This window comes from Lissotriton helveticus, chromosome 5_1 (genome assembly GCF_964261635.1).
Source record: "Lissotriton helveticus chromosome 5_1, aLisHel1.1, whole genome shotgun sequence".
Taxonomy (NCBI): domain Eukaryota; kingdom Metazoa; phylum Chordata; class Amphibia; order Caudata; family Salamandridae; genus Lissotriton; species Lissotriton helveticus.
In genome coordinates, this window is record NC_136065.1 from 285426275 (window position 1) to 285439012 (window position 12738).

Below are 12738 nucleotides of genomic sequence, written 5' to 3' on the forward strand. Positions count from 1 at the left end.
GGTAAGGGCAGGGTGGGGGGTAGTAATGTATGGAATCCGGACCTTAACAGATAAGTAAACATAAAAATAAATAAAACTAATTTTGTTGCGCGCACTGCATCACCAAATGCGATGCAGTGCGCGCAACGAAATTCGTTTTTTTTTTTTTTTTATGTTTACTTACCTGTTAAGGTCCGGATTCCATACATTACTACCCCCCACCCTGCCCCTCACCGTGCCCCTCCTCCTCCCCACGTCACCGCCCGGCCGGTACTCCCACTACCGGCTGCGGCTGGCAATAGGTCTCGCAGTTGTGAGAGTTTGAGCTATTGGCATTGTAAATGGCAATGCCTTTTATTTCCGTGTTGGTTTTTAAAACATAAATGAAAGGCATTGTCATTTACAATGCCAATAGCTTAAACTCTCGCAAATGCAAGACCTATTGCATAGCAAACGCTTGTTCTACTGTGTAATCTGAGACTTGTAGTCTTGCTTTTACATCAGAAGCCAATTCAAGTCCCAGAATTTAAAGCAAAACAGAACTTGGTGATTTCACACCTTACATATGAAAATGAGTGAGTTTTACCTGGCAAGCCTATGCAATTAATTTTTTTTTAACTGAATAATGTGCAAATAGGGACCCCATATTTTAAATGGTCTTGGATTTCTGTAACCACATAAAGGCAGCTGGCGTATGGCCTCATGCCTCTACATAGCGAGGGACTCCTCAGTGATTTTCGATAACCTTATTTGTTACATTATCTTATAAGTAATTGTCAAGCTTTGCTTTCAGGTGGCAAACAAAAAAGGATTGTATACACTAAATTAGGTATCTGGCGACATAATTGTGGTTTATTGAGTACACAGAAAACTATTCACAAAAAGAGGACAAAGTTCCTATACCAGGGTGCAAAAGTCACCCACGTATCTGAGTGCAAATAGTCACCCATACATTAAAAACAGGGAAGAATGGGGAAAAGTAATCCTAGGTAAAAAATACCCTGATGGGAGAGGGAAAGACATACTACATCCTCTGCTGCCCTCACACACCCCGGAGGATGTCATGCTTCATCATCGGGCAATTTTGCTCCTCGTAGGGCCGGCGCTGCAATTCCCTACGGGTCACTTATGTGTACACAGCGCTTCAAATAGAAATATTACGCGGGCACACAAGACTGGTCCACAGTAGATCGGGGGCTGCTAGTTCAAGGAGCCCTTAGGCTCAAAATAACGCATAAAATGGTGTTAACAGGCAACTAACCTTGGCTGTAAAAGGTTGTTTAAACGTATAACAACTATAGGGCAGAAATTTGCCAATGTTGAAAATTGGTGAAAAGTACCAAACCGTGAGGTGGGTAGTTCACATCACAGTGCTTACCAAATATTAGTTAAAGCTCTCCTCTAGTGGTCAAGGGAATGGACGCCCGCGAAAAGTCGGGCTGTGGAAGCAATAGACACAAACCAGGTACATAAGCACAACGGAAAAAGTACCGGTGAAATAAGATGGAATTAATTGAAATGGCACTTACTAAGTAATGCGGGTGTAGCCTCTAGTACACCTACCCCTGTCCAAACGCTCGCCGAGAATGAATTAAAGGCGGGCGAAATGCAGAGTTTAAATAAATGGATCGGGTGGGTAGTGGAAAAAAGAGAGAGGCGGTAACTCTTTACGGTGAAGCCTCACAAGGAAGTTTTAAACTGCGCATGTGCGAAACAACGCAGCAGCGGCGCATGCATATTAGCCGTGCACACTGCTCCCTCGCTTCTGCGCACTGGCTTCATAGTCAAGGAAAATAACAATGCCGGTAATGATTAAGAGTTCACACAAATCTACAAATTAATCCGGTTTAAGTTACTCCTCACTAGTTCAGGCCTTCCTGTATGAGACAGGTCCTAGTATCATGATTGGACCACACCTCGAAAATTAACTTCAATCTATGTAGGAATTTCCCGTTTGTGACATGTCCTGATGTCGTGACTGGATCACCCCTTGAAAATTAACTTAAATCTATATGGATGTTTCCAAATTCACAACCATCAACATATAGTTGACGCTTAGGCCATAAAATGGGGACTAAGAGAATACAGCCAAATTGCCTAACACCAAGGACAGTATTGTAAATCCTCACGTATTTTAATGCAAAGAATTAATCCCCCGGGATTATCCGAGGTTACCAATTCAAGGCTTAACATAAAGTCAGCACCCAACGACCCCAAGGACCTGTCTCGTGTGCCCACTTGAAAAGGGAAGGAAATAGGGTAGGTCCCGCGGCCGTAAAGCCGTGCATAATCAATTCAACAAAAGAGAGGGGGGACCAAGGAGCCAATAAAGGTCCAGTGTCCATGCTCCTAAACCAAATCTGTTCACAAAAAGAGGACAAAGTTCCTATACCAGGGTGCAAAAGTCACCCACGTATCTGAGTGCAAATAGTCACCTAGGTAAAAAATACCCTGATGGGAGAGGGAAAGACATACTACATCCTCTGCTGCCCTCACACACCCCGGAGGATGTCATGCTTCATCATCGGGCAATTTTGCTCCTCGTAGGGCCGGCGCTGCAATTCCCTACGGGTCCCCGAAGGGTCACTTTATCGGAGATCTTTTAGAGGTTTAGCCGGATGTTGCATGCAGGTGTGTGGGGAAGGGTAAGGGAGGGTAAATCAATTACGTGCAAACATGATAGTGTGATAAAATCAAGGGTATGGAAGCAGCGACAAGATTGTCTAGGTAACCCTTGGCAGTTAAAAGTACTGCTTAAAAATGACTGACCCCACAAGGCCCACTATGCCTGGGTGTCACTAGTCAAGGTCAACATGTTTCGCGCCTCTATCGCCCGTAGGTCATTGGCGCTTCGTCAGGACCAAAAACAAAGTGAAGTGCACGTGAGTAAAATACATAAAAGTTAAAATGAGAACCCTCTTATCTCATCCAGGGCGGATCAGGAGACCTGTGTCCCCACTATGTGGTTGTAGCTGTTACATTGAAGCTGCTCCTGGATGATACCTAGAAAGAGAAAAAGCAAAGTAAGCCACATGTGAGCGTCAGTAACAACTTGATGCATCACAAAGTGTCACTTATGTGTACACAGCGCTTCAAATAGAAAGATTACGCGGGCACACAAGACTGGTCCACAGTAGATCGGGGGCTGCTAGTTCAAGGAGCCCTTAGGCTCAAAATAACGCATAAAATGGTGTTAACAGGCAACTAAGCTTGGCTGTAAAAGGTTGTTTAAACGTATAACAACTATAGGGCAGAAATTTGCCAATGTTGAAAATTGGTGAAAAGTACCAAACCGTGAGGTGGGTAGTTCACATCACAGTGCTTACCAAATATTAGTTAAAGCTCTCCTCTAGTGGTCAAGGGAATGGACGCCCGCGAAAAGTCGGGCTGTGGAAGCAATAGACACAAACCAGGTACATAAGCACAACGGAAAAAGTACCGGTGAAATAAGATGGAATTAATTGAAATGGCACTTACTAAGTAATGCGGGTGTAGCCTCTAGTACACCTACCCCTGTCCAAACGCTCGCCGAGAATGAATTAAAGGCGGCGAAATGCAGAGTTTAAATAAATGGATCGGGTGGGTAGTGGAAAAAAGAGAGAGGCGGTAACTCTTTACGGTGAAGCCTCACAAGGAAGTGTTAAACTGCGCATGTGCGAAACAACGCAGCAGCGGCGCATGCATATTAGCCGTGCACACTGCTCCCTCGCTTCTGCGCACTGGCTTCATAGTCAAGGAAAATAACAATGCCGGCAATGATTAAGAGTTCACACAAATCTACAAATTAATCCGGTTTAAGTTACTCCTCACTAGTTCAGGCCTTCCTGTATGAGACAGGTCCTAGTATCATGATTGGACCACACCTCGAAAATTAACTTCAATCTATGTAGGAATTTCCCGTTTGTGACATGTCCTGATGTCGTGACTGGATCACCCCTTGAAAATTAACTTAAATCTATATGGATGTTTCCAAATTCACAACCATCAACATATAGTTGACGCTTAGGCCATAAAATGGGGACTAAGAGAATACAGCCAAATTGCCTAACACCAAGGACAGTATTGTAAATCCTCACGTATTTTAATGCAAAGAATTAATCCCCCGGGATTATCCGAGGTTACCAATTCAAGGCTTAACATAAAGTCAGCACCCAACGACCCCAAGGACCCGTCTCGTGTGCCCACTTGAAAAGGGAAGGAAATAGGGTAGGTCCCGCGGCCGTAAAGCCGTGCATAATCAATTCAACAAAAGAGAGGGGGGACCAAGGAGCCAATAAAGGTCCAGTGTCCATGCTCCTAAACCAAATCTGTTCACAAAAAGAGGACAAAGTTCCTATACCAGGGTGCAAAAGTCACCCACGTATCTGAGTGCAAATAGTCACCCATACATTAAAAACAGGGAAGAATGGGGAAAAGTAATCCTAGGTAAAAAATACCCTGATGGGAGAGGGAAAGACATACTACATCCTCTGCTGCCCTCACACACCCCGGAGGATGTCATGCTTCATCATCGGGCAATTTTGCTCCTCGTAGGGCCGGCGCTGCAATTCCCTACGGGTCCCCGAAGGGTCACTTTATCGGAGATCTTTTAGAGGATTAGCCGGATGTTGCATGCAGGTGTGTGGGGAAGGGTAAGGGAGGGTAAATCAATTACGTGCAAACATGATAGTGTGATAAAATCAAGGGTATGGAAGCAGCGACAAGATTGTCTAGGTAACCCTTGGCAGTTAAAAGTACTGCTTAAAAATGACTGACCCCACAAGGCCCACTATGCCTGGGTGTCACTAGTCAAGGTCAACATGTTTCGCGCCTCTATCGCCCGTAGGTCATTGGCGCTTCGTCAGGACCAAAAACAAAGTGAAGTGCACGTGAGTAAAATACATAAAAGTTAAAATGAGAACCCTCTTATCTCATCCAGGGCGGATCAGGAGACCTGTGTCCCCACTATGTGGTTGTAGCTGTTACATTGAAGCTGCTCCTGGATGATACCTAGAAAGAGAAAAAGCAAAGTAAGCCACATGTGAGCGTCAGTAACAACTTGATGCATCACAAAGTGTCACTTATGTGTACACAGCGCTTCAAATAGAAAGATTACGCGGGCACACAAGACTGGTCCACAGTAGATCGGGGGCTGCTAGTTCAAGGAGCCCTTAGGCTCAAAATAACGCATAAAATGGTGTTAACAGGCAACTAACCTGCCAATTAGTTTTAAAAATGTGTTTATTCTCTTAACTCACTCTAGTGTAATAAATCTGGTGGAAATAAAATGTATTTAGAAAAGAATGGAATAGGCTGGGCAAAGTCCCAGTGCATTTGTGATGTATCAAATCTTTACCTGCGTGTCGAGCTGAATTGTTATGATTGGCATAATTCATTTTAGGCAGATCTGCCAAGTAAGCAGTGTAGTCAAAGTCAATATCTGCATTGGCTGCAAATCGCATTTGGTTTCAGCACTACATCTTGTAGAATAATTCACATGTTCCCCCTGCCCCCTGAGTTTGGAGAGGAGAAGATTTTCAGATGTAATCAATCTCAGGTTGTTGCCTAGGTTACCGGGCCTATGCTGTCCTTGGGAAGCAGCCATTGGGGCAGTCTTACTAGCGCTAGTGAATCGCAGGTTTCCTTGTCTCATTACAAAGCCCTTCGTATTTATGTGGTATTTGTTTAGCTTGACCTGGTAATTGTACTATTGAATATCGAGGCTGAAAATATAAAGGTACAAAAAATCAAAGAACAAAATATCTAAAGGTTAATGCATAAAGATGAAGTATAGCTGTGCTATTTCTAGCTCCACATCTGGAAGAGGTGCGGTGCAGCGGCCAGGGTGCCTGACTCCGGACCACAGGGTTCATGGCTCGATCGCCGACGGCAGGTTAGACCAGCACCATGTGACTCTGGACAAAAGCTCGCTTAATTTTCCCGAGGGCCCCCAGCGCCGGGACACCTGTCCGGAGGTAGTTGTGTGCTTTACAAATGCTGGCATTTCATTTCATTATGTATTTGAAGATATCTATATATATATCTATATTTATATATCTATATATCTATATATATATCTATATCTATATATATATATATATATATATATATATATATGTATATATATATATATATATATATATATATATATATATATTACCTACTGGCGGTCGCCAGTAGGTATATATAGTTAGGATTTTTTCTCTATGGGATTTTTGAAAATTCTATGTCTAATAACTTTGGCGTTTGTGGACGGAATTGGCTGAAATTTTCGGGAAAATAGCACATTTTGTTTCTGAGCAGCCCCTGAAAATTGGGGGGGGGGTTCGTCCAGGGGGGGTCGAGAAAAAAGGGGGGTCCCAAAACGTGTTTTTAACATTGAGTTTTCCATAGGGCGGTTGGCCTCACTTTTAGCCCGAACGGCTGAATGGATTTGCACGAAACTTGGCAAAATTGTAGGGACTGGTAGCCCGATGTGCCTTTTGTAGGTCTCAATATATGTGCTACAGTGGATTTTGAGAAATTAACGTTTAAAAAAAGATATATATCTGTAACAGCGGACCGGGCAGCGCTCCAGTTCGCGTACTTTTCGCGCAACGGAGCTTTGTGAAGCGAAGCTGATTGGTTCTCCGGCGTCTGTAAACATTCCAAACAGTCCGTAGCGGCACCATCTTGTCTCTCGGTAGGATCGAGAGACAAGAGGAGGCCAAAGCGAAGGGGCAAATGACCATAAGGGGGCATAGTAGATCCTCCCTGACCTCTTAGGTTTGATGTACCATTTTGCCAAGTTTGGTGTAATTCCGTTCAGCCATTCAGGCTGTAGACGTATCTAAATGTCAATAATCGAACGGCTGAATGGATTTGCACGAAACTTGGCAAAATATTAGGGACTGGTAGCCCGATGTGCCTTTGCTAGGTCTCAATATATGTGCTCCAGTGGATTTTGAGAAATTAACGTTCAAAAAAAGATATATATCTGTAACAGCGCTCCGCTTCGCGTACTTTTCGCGTTACGGAGCTTTGCGAAGCTGATTGGTTCTCCGGCGTCTGTCAACATTACAAACAGTCCGTAGCGGCCGCCATCTTGTCTCTCGGTAGGATCGAGAGACAAGAGGAGGCCAAAGCGAAGGGGCAAATGACCATAAGGGGGCATAGTAGATCCTTCCTGACCTCTTAGGTTTGATGTACCATTTTGCCAAGTTTGGTGTAATTCCGTTCAGCCATTCAGGCTGTAGACGTATGTAAATGTCCTATGGAAAATTGCATGGGGAAAACACATTTGAAAGTGTTGAAATTTAGAACCAATTAAAATGTTACTTTGGTTTTGTATTTGTGTGTGATGAAAGTTAATTGGTTATGTATATATCTCAAATGAGAGGAAACCACAGCCATTTTGTGATACTACTGTCTGAGGTACATTTGTGAGGAATTTTTGGTGGTGAATTTCTGGTGTTTGATTTACACAGTACTAACACTTCTCCTACTTTTAAAAAGGTGAGTTGTTAATTTGTAAGGGAAACTATGTTGTACACTTGAAGATAATTTGAAAAATGTTTTCTGTTATTTATTTGCAGTCCTTCTGTTATACTAAATACTTGATAAAGTTAGTTTTATATTATGTATTACTAAAAACGATAAATGAAAGTGATTATTTTTTTCTGCAATTTACAGCAAGCAATTTCAAAATAAAATGGCTCACAATGAAGAGACCGTGGCAATTTCTTTTGCATTGTCCACTACATTGATTGAAATTGAGAGCACCAATAATGAAATATTGTCACAAGGAGGAGATGACTTGTATGATTTCATTAGATTGATTGAAATTGACAGCACCAATAATGAAATATTGTCACAAGGAGGAGATGACTTGAATGATTCCACTACATTGATTGAAATTGAGAGCACCAATAATGAAATATTGTCACGAGGAGATGACTTGAATGATTCCACTACATTGATTGAAATTGACAGCACCAATAATGAAATATTGTCACAAGAAGGAGATGACTTGAATGATTCCACTACATTGATTGAAATTGACAGCACCAATAATGAAATATTGTCACAAGGAGGAGATGACTTGAATGATTTTTTTGATCAATCTGTTGATGGCGAATTTATCGAATGTTTGGAGACCATAGAGTTACAAGAATCATCATTGCAGACTTTTAATGAGGAGATTCCAGATGAGATGATTGAAGAGGAAATTGCTGATGAGGACATGTTACTAGTTCTTTCAAATTTAGAAAATTCTGAAGAATAAATTTATATTTAGAAATCAAAAATTGTTTGAGACATTATTCATTTTTATTTTTAATTTATGAGGTTGTAGCGAAGTGATTGTAGTATAAAATGAGACATAGTATAGAGTGCAACATTTTTATGTTACATGGTAAGTTTACTCATATTTACTTCCCTTCTCCCACTATATTATCTCCAATGTGTATTTGACATCTCTTCTTCATCTCCGGCCTCCTTTCTCTCACTGTGTGTCTCTGATGCATCTTATCGCTGCTATTTTGTGTAATTACAGAAGAGAGTAAAATAAAATAGTTCGGAACGTGAAAAGGGGGCAAAGTAGAGTACCCCTCACCCCCTAGGCCTTCTCAGGCGGTCCCAAAAGGATCAGTTTCTGCTTTCCTGAGAGATTATGGTATGAGTTCCATATACCACAATAATTTGCATTACAACATGCAAGATATATATCTCCTATTACCAACTTTTGGAGATATTCGCGCTAAGCGCGAATATCTCCAAAAAGTAACACCTGCCCTGAGCAGTTCTTAGCCATGTTATCCAATGGTAGGTGGATAACATGGCTAAGAGCATTAGCTCGGTAATGCATGAATATCGCTGACTTTTTAGCGATATTCATGCATTGCGGCCGTTTTTAATCGCATTTGCGATAAACCTTGATAATAGCAAGGTTTATCTTCGATAATTTCTGACGATGCTTAGCGGTAAAAAATTCGTTGGTAAGCATCGTTAGCGATAAATATCGCTTAACTTTGGTAATATGCACCAACGTCTGTTAACGTTCGATTCGAAGGAAATGAGGAAGTGTTGAAAAACATTGTTTGCGCCATCTTGCCTTTTTTGAAATGCCACACTTTTGTCGTGCACGGCAGCCATTTTAGATGCCTTGACCAGACCCACTCTCTGCACGCTGTCGATTCGTAGCATGGCTCCCCACCCTCGCAAGCATCTTCCCCAGGCACTGGTCACCCCCGCTCTCTGTCTTATGCATTGGCAATAAACCTCCCCCCATCTGCGCTGCTCTTCCCTGAGAATCACACTCTGTGCCCGCCCGACACCTCCCTTTCGCCCTATTCACTACCGCACCCTCTGACACTCCTCTTCCTCTGTGTCCGATTGTCCAGGCTATCAGCTAGCCCTGCAGATGTAGTTTATGGCTCCAGCTGTAAAGAATCACCCCTCTTCAAAGGAGTTATAGTAGATCAAGGCCCACACCCGATGAGATCCGTCACACCACACGTGTTCCTACTATCTGAAAACCATCCTGTATTGTGATTGGGGAGGGGACCGAGCCTGAAGCGGAAGATTCTAGGAATGACTCTTTGTACATCAAAGTTTTTACAATTATGTGTCACATTAAAAATATATAGCACTCCAACAAAGTAGTAGGAATATAAAACTTTAATAACATATAAATATATACAACAAAACAAAAACAGTAAAAACATTTAAACAACGAAGAGACCGTGGAAATTTCTTTTGAATTCCTGATGAGGACATGTTACTAGTTCTTTCAAATTATGAAAATTCAGAAGATGTTGCCTGGGGGTGGGTCGTCAGTAGCAGTCTGTTGTGCGAATAGTTCCAAGGCAGCAGAACGCGCTGAAATCTAGATGGCACGAAAGTGATGTCTAGTAAGTTGCCGCCCAGCAAATAACGGCGTGGGGCGCCGCGGGGGTGAGTGAGTCCAGTAGGCACCACAGCTATTCTTACCGGCATTGCAGAATTACTGCTGGGGACAATGCCTGTGCTGTAGCAGGGTCACAGCAGAAACAAAAAGGATTCTGTTGAAGATGTTGTTGGTTTTCAATTTGAAAACAGTTCTGGTGTCAACTGCTATGGTAATGTAGTGGTTAATGTTTTGTTTTCTCTAGAAAATGTAAAAGAGGGGGAGGCAGTCCAAAGTTCCGTTAAAAGGGCAAAGGAAAGGATCGGTGGTTTGAACTATCACTTCAAAAGGGGAGGGGGTGCAACAATTTTTCCTACCGGGTCACACTGTGCTTTCACCGGAACTGAGGTCTGCAGGATTCTAGTAATTCAAAGTGAGGCTGGCGCCAGCATGGGAGCGCCGACGTCCCGCGGATACAGTTTCGTCACTCCACGGGCGATCATGGCAGTCATTCCCCATCGGGGGTCGGAGACTCCCGCGGCTCCTGTAGAATCTTCAAGGTCGTGGAGGACTACGGTGGTGGAGTCAACCAGTGACCGGGCCATTTCTTCATACTGGGCCCGCTCTTGCCAGGTCGATCGCCATTTTGAGAGTTCGGCAGCTACCGGCGATCGCGGGGTCACATGAGCGGACGGGCTCCACCCTGCCGGGCGAGACGTTGCAGCATCGCCACAGTGGACGAACCCTTTTCGGGGCGCCTGGAGCGCTGAGGGTGCAGCTGGGAAGCCTTCACCTGAGGAGGCGGGAGAGGCCTGTTCGCACCGTCTCTCCCTCCCAGTGCACCCCACGGCGCCCCGCTTGACATTTGTTATGGCCGGTGGCGATGAGGACGGGGGGGGGGGTCGGAGGCATGTGCAAGACATCCCCCCCAGTGTTGTCAAAGCCATTTTTGAAGAAAGAAGTGGTGCCTGGCGTGTTGCCGCTGCTATTACGAAGGAGAAAAGAAAAAATGTCCCGTCCGTCTTTGGGCCGGGCTTCCGGTGGATGTCGGCCGGACGCCCCTGGCTCTGGCCCCATGAACGGGTTCCTTGGTTTATCGGCTGCAGCCGGATCCCGTCGGCCTCGGCCCCCCGACCGTTGGTGGCCGGACCGGAAGAGCATGTGGCGGGACTACCTGAAACTCTCAAGGGCCACCGCGGCCGGACTGCGAGAGAGAGGGGAGGGTCGAGGAGACATTCCCCCCCCTGCAACTCTTCAGCGTTGTAAAGGCAATCCCCTGGCCGGGTCCCGCTGGCCTCGGCCTCTCCTCCGGCTACACCCTACATTAGGATCTCCTGGCCGAGGCGTGGCAGCAGGACCCGCCTTATATGGGCTGCTCCCGGCTGGGCGTAGCCGCAACCCTGCCCCACCTTGGAAGTTTCCAGAGTGGGGGCGGATGTTCTACTGACTTGCATTTTCCCTAGTCTATCGATTTTTTTGGCGTGGCAGGCGGTGGGACAGCGAGGGGTGATTTGGTTTCTCTTACTGTTTTTCTGGTCTCTCACCACTGGCATATTTCTAACGTTTTCTTGTTTCTAGGACATTAATAGGTTTTATCATTACATTATGTTATCGTTTCTTTGTTCGTTGTTTAATAAAAGTTCATGTTCATCAGTGGCCTACTGATTTTCGTTTTCCTATTCTTTTCTTTCCAGGTTGTTTCATGCTAAAGTTTCTGTTAACAGGATACAGTGATCACTTCGTTATTATTGCATATGTCCTTTTCACTAGGGGTGCTCTCTGGTCGGGCCAGATGACGTATCTCTAGTAAATGGTCCGGGTGAAACAGGTGCATCAATCAGTGGGGAGTAGATAGGCATGACAGATTACAACGGGGGAGAAAGGTCCGCATTACGTACCCTTTCACTATTTGCAAAGATTTTGCTACGTATATTTGCAAACAGGGAATACCTCCAAAAAGAACCAATTCCCAAACAGTCAATGTTTGGGGAAACAATCAATCAATGAGGAACGAAATAGGCACGACGTGTTAAAGGTTTGCGTTACCTACCCTTCACTATCTGCAAAGGGAGAGAGAATATTCCTATTCTTCCTCGTTTGCAGGCAGAGAAGATTCTTAAGAGAACCAACTTCGAACAATTCAATGGTCGATTCAAACAATCAACAAGGGGTACTGTGAACACAAATGAACGCCGCTTATGTACATACACATTGGTATTATCAACAGGTTGTTCCTAATGTTTCTATTTTAGGGAGGTCAAAAAGAGATCCCATTAGTGGCCTACTGATTTTGCTCGATTCCTTTTGTTTTTTTACACGATTTTTCGCTATCTGCAAAGACTAAACAGAGTATTGCGACTCTGTGCTTGTTTGTAAATAGAGAATGAACCAAAGAGAACAATCAATCAAATGGAGAGAGAAGCAGGCACGACGGATTACAACGGGGGCAAAGGCCTGCGTTAACTACCCTTCACTATCTGCAAAGAGAGAGTACTCCTAATAGAAATGAGGGGTGGGGGGCAGCATTCAAAGCAGATCAGTGTGCATAAACACGAAAATGTTTTTACTTACCACGTACTTGACATTCGACAGCTTATGATATTTGCTATTAAAAAACCATTGAAATTCACTGAAAAAACCATAGGTTATAGACCATATATAGTTAGGAATTAGCATTTACAAAACCTTGAAAATTCACTGAAAAAACCATAGGTTATAGACCATATATAGTTAGGAATTAGCATTTAAAAAACCTTATTTTACTCACACAAAACCATTGAAATTCCATATATAGTTAGTTGCACTAACTATATATCGCGCACCCGCAATCCACTGCTGATCATGTCACATATTACATCATTCATGACATGGTCAGTGACATCACTGATGACATCACTGATGACATCTCAAATGAC